Genomic DNA, 6853 nt, shown 5'->3' with positions numbered 1-6853 from the left:
AGTGGATGAGCTCGGACCATGGGACAGAGCTGTGGATGGATAAAGAGAGGGCCCTTCCACCCCAGCCTTCAGGGGTACCAGCCCTTCTCCTCTGGCGGATGGAGGGACTTAACGTTTTGGCCACTGATTTTCCAGCCTCTGAGCTGTGGGCACATGTCAGGTCCCATCCTGAGCAGATGGGTTTCCGCATGTGGTTGCAATGAACCCCGCAATCTGCTGGGCTGGATTGCAGAGGGTCTCTCCAGCTTCTGATCTCGCAGGAGTCCCCAGGGTGGAGGAAAAGCACGATTCTCTTAGGGAAACAACACTATAAGCAAGATGGGAACATTTATCAGAATGACCTGTCTTAATGAGCCCTTTTGGGTGTCTGAATAAACTTAGATTATGAAGAGCTAGGGCAGATTATTTGAAAATGGATCCTGTGAGTAGATAAGGGGCTCTCTAATCTCCTAATTTGTTGCTGTGGTTGGTAGGTATGTCTCTGTAAATTTTAAAGGACAAAGGTAATGTTGAACGGACAGTGTAAAAACAGCTGGATCAACAGGACACGGCGAAGGCTTTATGACATGAGGAATAAGTCGCATACATCCCTCTATAGCTGTCTCCTCCATGTTCATCCCGCAATGTTTGTTTAAGCCGTTATGTTGCATTATCCTTGTGCAAACGGAGGATATTTTTGTATCGTATCCTTTGATGTGGGCATTGCTTGGGTGCAACTGAGACAAATTTTCAGCTGTGTCAGTTTTTAACTACACATGTAGCTTAGAGATTACTAAGTATTAGGAATGAGGATTAATGCTTGTCAGCTCCGGAGCTGATTCTACAGGTGGTGAAGATATCTCTCCAGCAGCTGCCATCCTGCGGGCTGCCACTCACTTTAATCTCCCCGTCACCTATATTTCTCAGGCACTTGGCAGTCCCTCAGTATCACTGCCGAAAATTATGTGCTTCAGAAGTTCCATGAAGAAATTTGATAGTTTGGTTACATTACATGGGCGAATCTCTCATAAATCGTACTTCTGAATTTCCTTAATAGTTTTTTAATACCCCATTAGGGCGTCAGTCACAGCGTGTCCCATCTCAGAGCTATGGCACATTAAAGGGGTCTAATGAGAAATCCTTTTTGGACAAGCTCCTGTAAGGGCCGTTCAGAAAAGTTCTCAGCAAACTCAGCAAGTTTGCAGAGGTAGAGAGCAGTGATACTTCAAATGGGCACAAACAGGACTTGGGCATAAGCCACCCCTCTGAACAGCTTCTCTGGCTCTTAACTCGTGTGTGTATGTGTGTGTACCTGCACCCATGCTGACACACTGAAGTCTTTCTCTTCTTCCCTTGTGATGGCTCCCTGCCTGTTTATTTTATTTATTTTTTGCTCATAACTTTTCATACCTTTTTTGAATCCTGTAAGCTCAATTTTTTTTTTGCCTTTTTCTTGTAACTCACCAAGCTTTTTCTTTTTAGTGCTAGAAGGGGCTCCTGTCATCCTTCCCAATTCCCTTCTTGCTACTCTCTGATGCCCAAAGCCAAATCCTAGCACAAATCTGCACGGTAGCCAGCCCCCTCCCTTGGCCTGCCCTGCACCCCCCCACGCAGCGGGGTCCCATCAGCACCTGGCTCACACAAGTGAATGAACCCCTGAAATGGGGTGTATTCCCCCGGGGGGGTGTGCAGGGAGGGGGGGATGTCCCTGAGGCACGGCCTGGGGCACGCCAGCTCTCATGTACCACATATTTGAGCTGGGTCTTGTCCTTAAAGGTTTTTACACTTATTTTTATTTCTTCACAGTTCCACGTGTTCTACTATATATTCTCTCAATATATAGAATGCACATAGAGGAGACATATAGGACATTCTATATTCTTCTTTTCTGCATAACCGTAGCCTCTCATTTAGCAAGGCACATGAATATAATCCAGACTTCTTAAACTAGGTTACCTGAAGATATTGATGATCCAGAGGACATTGTAAAAATTCATGAGAGTGCCCTGCAGATATACTTTAAAAAAACTGTCGTAAAATCAAAACCTACACCTCTTTTTTGCCAAACTTTTCATATAGAAATAACAATCAACCTACAGATGAGACACAGCGGGCCAGGTCCGTCATGCCAAAGCCTGGGTGTTGAAGTCAGAAGCGTGGACACCGTTGACTCCCTGTGCAGGCACTTCTAAGGCACAGTTCATCTGGCCCACTTTTGGGGGAATAATTGGACCCTCCAAGCCCCCATTTCTCCCTGCTGACTATAAAAACACCCTAGCCAGCTATCTCAGAGCTAGGCCTATATGTTATCTGAAGTTAGTTGAGGAAGTTTTACCAGAATGACTGCTAAGAAAAAAAGAAAATTTAAAGTAAAACAAAAAGGGATGACAGAAAGACACTTTTTTTTTTCCAGAGGAGAAAAAAGCAGTTCCTTTATAGTAAGTGGAGCAAAAATAGTCACCTTAAGAGGGTGATACAGCTCAATGTAATGTAAGATATACATTTAAAACAGGTCAAATGAGAATGCTCTTTGTATTCTAAGTACGTGACTAAGCCTAAACTGCTTGGACAGTGAGCCACGCTCAATTTTGCAGTGCAGAAATGAGCCACGCAATCATCTTGAAATATCAACATCTTAACAGCAAAATTTACATCAAAATTTACACAAGCAAATACCCCAGACTGAATAGCCTACCCCTGAATACACATCCAAATCCATTTTAGTACAGAACATTATCATTTCTCACACAGGCAAATACAGCTTGTTTCCATGGCACAAAAAAGAAGCTAAATAGCCAGGTGCTACCGATATTAAATATAAATAAAACAGCATACTTAGAGACTGGTCTTTGAATCAGTAGTAAAACCTCATTAATTTGTATACAGCAGAAAATTATATCTGAAAAATTATAAAGTTTATTTAACCCAATATGTCACAAGAAACTTTTGAAAACTGCTTCAGAAGATTTTGCGCTTGCTGCAATTACTGTTGTAGCAATTGCTTTTTGTCCTGAAAGGTGATTTCTGTTCAGCGAACTTCTGTCCCCAATGTCACACTGTTTTTATTTTACAGGAGAGAAAAGGAACAAGTAAAATATAAATTCATATCCAAAGGAAGGGGCTTAAACACAACGTAGCGCTGTTCTTTTAAAAGAGTTATATTTTTGCATTAGGCGCTGCTTCCCCGGGCATGTGTATCTGCATATGTGTGTTTATGTGTCTCTATACGCACAAATGATAAGTAGCTACATCGTTTACATTTTTATGGCTGAAGCCCTTAATTGAATTTTCATAATGCCAGGAGGGCCCATTTGGGATTCAGATCCTGCTGTGCAAATACTCACTAAGACATCTGCCCCAAAGAGCTTGTAACTCTAAGAGGATAAAATATGGCAGGGGAAATAATTAGGGGGAGATAAAGTGACTCTCTCTGGTTAGATGGGAGGGTCAGTCAGCTCCAGGACCAGAACAAGCATTCATACTCGCCCAGCACTGGTTTACTGGTGAATCAGCAGCACCAGCCCGGCTTTATACTGGGCTCACAGCCAGATTGTCCGTCCTCCTTGTGCTGGTGGGTGGCAGGATGTCCCCACCCTCAGCTGAGCTGCACAGCAATATTGTCCCCTCCCAGAGAAGACCCACCATGGCATAAATCAGCCCTGGTTTTCCACGTGCACACTTGCTACGAATCATGCCTGAGACTCATGTAAAGAAAATATCTTGCTGTTGTTGGACTTCTTTTTGAGGCAGGAGGGGGAAAGAAAATGTTTCCCTGCTACGGGCTTGTTTCTCCATCACACATAAAAGGAAGGGCAGGTACAAGGAAGATCTCAAACCCCTGTGTCTGTCCCCAAGGGGACATCGCTGTCAGCTGGGAACCCCCAAGGAGTGGTGAGCTCTGGCACATCCCCACCTGCCGCCTTTCCTGGCTCTGCATGTCAGCCTTCTGCAATGCTCTCCCAAAATGCCAGCATCTCTGTGCCTAAAGTCCAGGCCCTCATCTCCAACACATGGCCACAGCTGGGCAGGGAAGGAGGGAGGTCGCCTAGAGCACTGGATGGAGGTGACATGAAAAGCGAGGCACAGGGACGCCCCTGAACCCCCAGCTCTCTGGATCCAAGGTGCCAGAGCCAGCTTGAAAATCAGGTGCCTGTATTTGCTCAGGAGGAGGAGGTTGGGTTTGCACTGGTGACTCTTGCAGAAGTTTTCTACCTCTGCATTTGTATTGGTTGTCAGCTCCACTGGTTTTGGGATGAGCCAGACCACCGCTGCTGATGTACTCAGTTCAGCCCCGCTGTGGGTAGTGGTGGTACAAATGCACGGTGGTACAAATGTTTGGCCTTTGCTGCGGTTCCTGTGTTTCCATATCTCTGGTGAGAAATTGCCTGAGTGACCCGGAGAGCGAGTTAAATGGACTGCTTTCTTAAGCCTGCTCAAGTCACTTTTGAAGAGCAGTAGGAACTATACCTTCTGTTGTGGTTGTGGTACACAGTAATGAGAAGAAAAGCTGCAAACTGGTGTGATTGTCCACTGTACATTGGTGGATTTGCATAAAATTCAGAAACCCCTAACCCCCTCATTTCCTTCTACTATATAAAACCACGGTTTATTTTGGTGTTGCCACCATTCCGGTGATGCTGGCCCAAGATGTCGCAAGAGTGTGGGAAGGCTTCAGGTAACAGATTCAAAATTTCAGCATAATTTGTGGCTAATGCCTGAACCCCTGTTTCATGCTCTCAGCCTAGTGCATGTGCGTTCTTGCAAGTTAAGTCACCCTTGTCTCCGTTCCTCAGGGTTTGCATATGCAAATCCATGAGCAGCCACTGAGGTTAATGTTTGGGTAGGCGGTTTTATAAAGTAGAAATCTGCTGATGGATCTGTGGGGATATTCTAGCTGGCTATTTGCATTGGATTTGTACATATACAGAAAGAAAGGTTACTGGCAGTCATAGTTTTTAAATGCAGTGCTTAAATAATGGTATGTTTAATCACGGCTCAGGTTTACTCCTTGGGAATGGACACAGTTGATAAACTGGCAGAAGCTTTTTCTCCTCCACCGCTGCTGCAAGACCAAAGAGCATTTTGTATGTCCATCCTTGTGTGGTCACACTTCTAAACCAAATGTAACCAGCTGACTTGGTTTTGTGGGTTGCTCTACAAAGTCTTTGTGTGCAGTGCCTTCCCTCCCCACAGCTGTGCTGGGCGTGTGGACCCGCATCTCCTGCTCCTTGTGGGGTCTGCAGAGGTATCCCAGAGCACAGGCTGCCAGAGAAAAAAGAAAACGATATTAAAGAAGGAAAAGGAAGGTGTGTGTGTATCATATCATTCAGAGAAGGTGAGAGTCTTATCGAAGTTGAGATGGGTTTTCCTCCCCTCCTCATTTCACTGTCCCTCATGCACTCCCATGCATGACACATGTACGGGTCTGTAGTAAGTGCAGGCTACTTGCTTGGGTAGGCTTAAACTATCTGCTGGGCTCTTTAAGCATCCTAAAAATAGATATTTCTGTCTCCTTAGAGGTGGGGATAAAATGAGCTGTGTATGTTGTACACCTGATGAAACTAGCCTTGTCCCCTTCTTCACTGGCACAGACGTGAAGTCCCTGAGCCACTGTCATGCTGCTGGCACCAGCTGGGTTTCTCCTTGAATGGGTTCTCCTGTGTTTGTGTAAAAAGGTTTCTTGCTGGTTTTCCTGGCCATTGGACGGTGACTTGGTATAGACAGATGGAGAACAGTGTTTCGGTTTCTGACATTTTGTAGAGCCTACAGCCTCCTTCTAGTCCTGCTTTCTGATGGCTAAGCCTTTAGTGGGGATGAAGCTGGTGGATCTGCCTCAGGAGTTAAAATGTTACCCCCTACACTTCCAGAGGTGGATCCGTTGCCTTAGGCAGACCAGTCGGAAATCCCCAGGGGAGCAGAGCCCTTGCTCTCACACGGCTGCCAAGATCCCAAAGATCATCAGCCTGATGATGAGAGCGGAACATGTGCAAGATGGTACACGCAGTGATACTCCTGAGCCTTACCGTTTGCTTTACAAGAGTGATCGCTGTTAGTTACCTTACGGAAGGAATCATTTTAGGAACTGTCATTTTTATTTTAATTATTGCTGGGAATCAGACACCAGAGAAATTCTGTACTTGCTGAGAAAAAGTCATTCTTGCCCTCTTCTAACCTCAGCAGGCAGGCGCTGAGGTTAGAGGTATGGATCTGGGCCTTTGCTGAGAATGGTAAAATACAAATTTTGACTTCATGTCTCTGTGGCTTGAACGTGGATGTAATAATGCTCTAGTCTTGTGAGAACATTATGAACATAAGCAGTAAATGATCATAGTATGATACTTATTTAAGGATTGGTGCCCTACGCATAGCAGATTGAGTATATAGGCCTGTCTTTTACTCCTTGAACGTGGCTAGTTTCTTTGTACTTAAGGCAAACATATTAGAGGTTGTTGGAAGGAATATAAAGCCTTTGCATTGTAGCAGTTCTGAAAAACCTACAAGAATATTTAAAAATAAAGCTAAAAAGCAGATATAACTCTTAGAGAGGTCAAACAAATAATTAGTAAGATATGAATATGACTGAACTGTTTTCTCTATCTTGTGGTGATGTAAATCTTAAAATACTAGTATCATGTTCTGCTATTGGACCTGACTGTCATGTCAGCTGGTAGCCGTTTCTTGACAACATTTTTATAGTCTTTCCCTTTTTTTCCCTAGCTCAGTTGAGGATAGATTGTAGTGGGGTGAAGGGAGAGTTGAATGGATGCTGACAACTCCACAGCAACCGTGATTACTAACCGTGGTTGGCTAATGTCACACCATATGATGCCAGGTTAGGGATGAACCTGCCAACAGTTACGGCCCTATAGCGATC

The sequence above is a fragment of the Mycteria americana genome, chromosome 1 (assembly GCF_035582795.1).
Source record: "Mycteria americana isolate JAX WOST 10 ecotype Jacksonville Zoo and Gardens chromosome 1, USCA_MyAme_1.0, whole genome shotgun sequence".
NCBI lineage: Eukaryota > Metazoa > Chordata > Aves > Ciconiiformes > Ciconiidae > Mycteria > Mycteria americana.
This window is presented reverse-complemented; position numbering follows the sequence as displayed.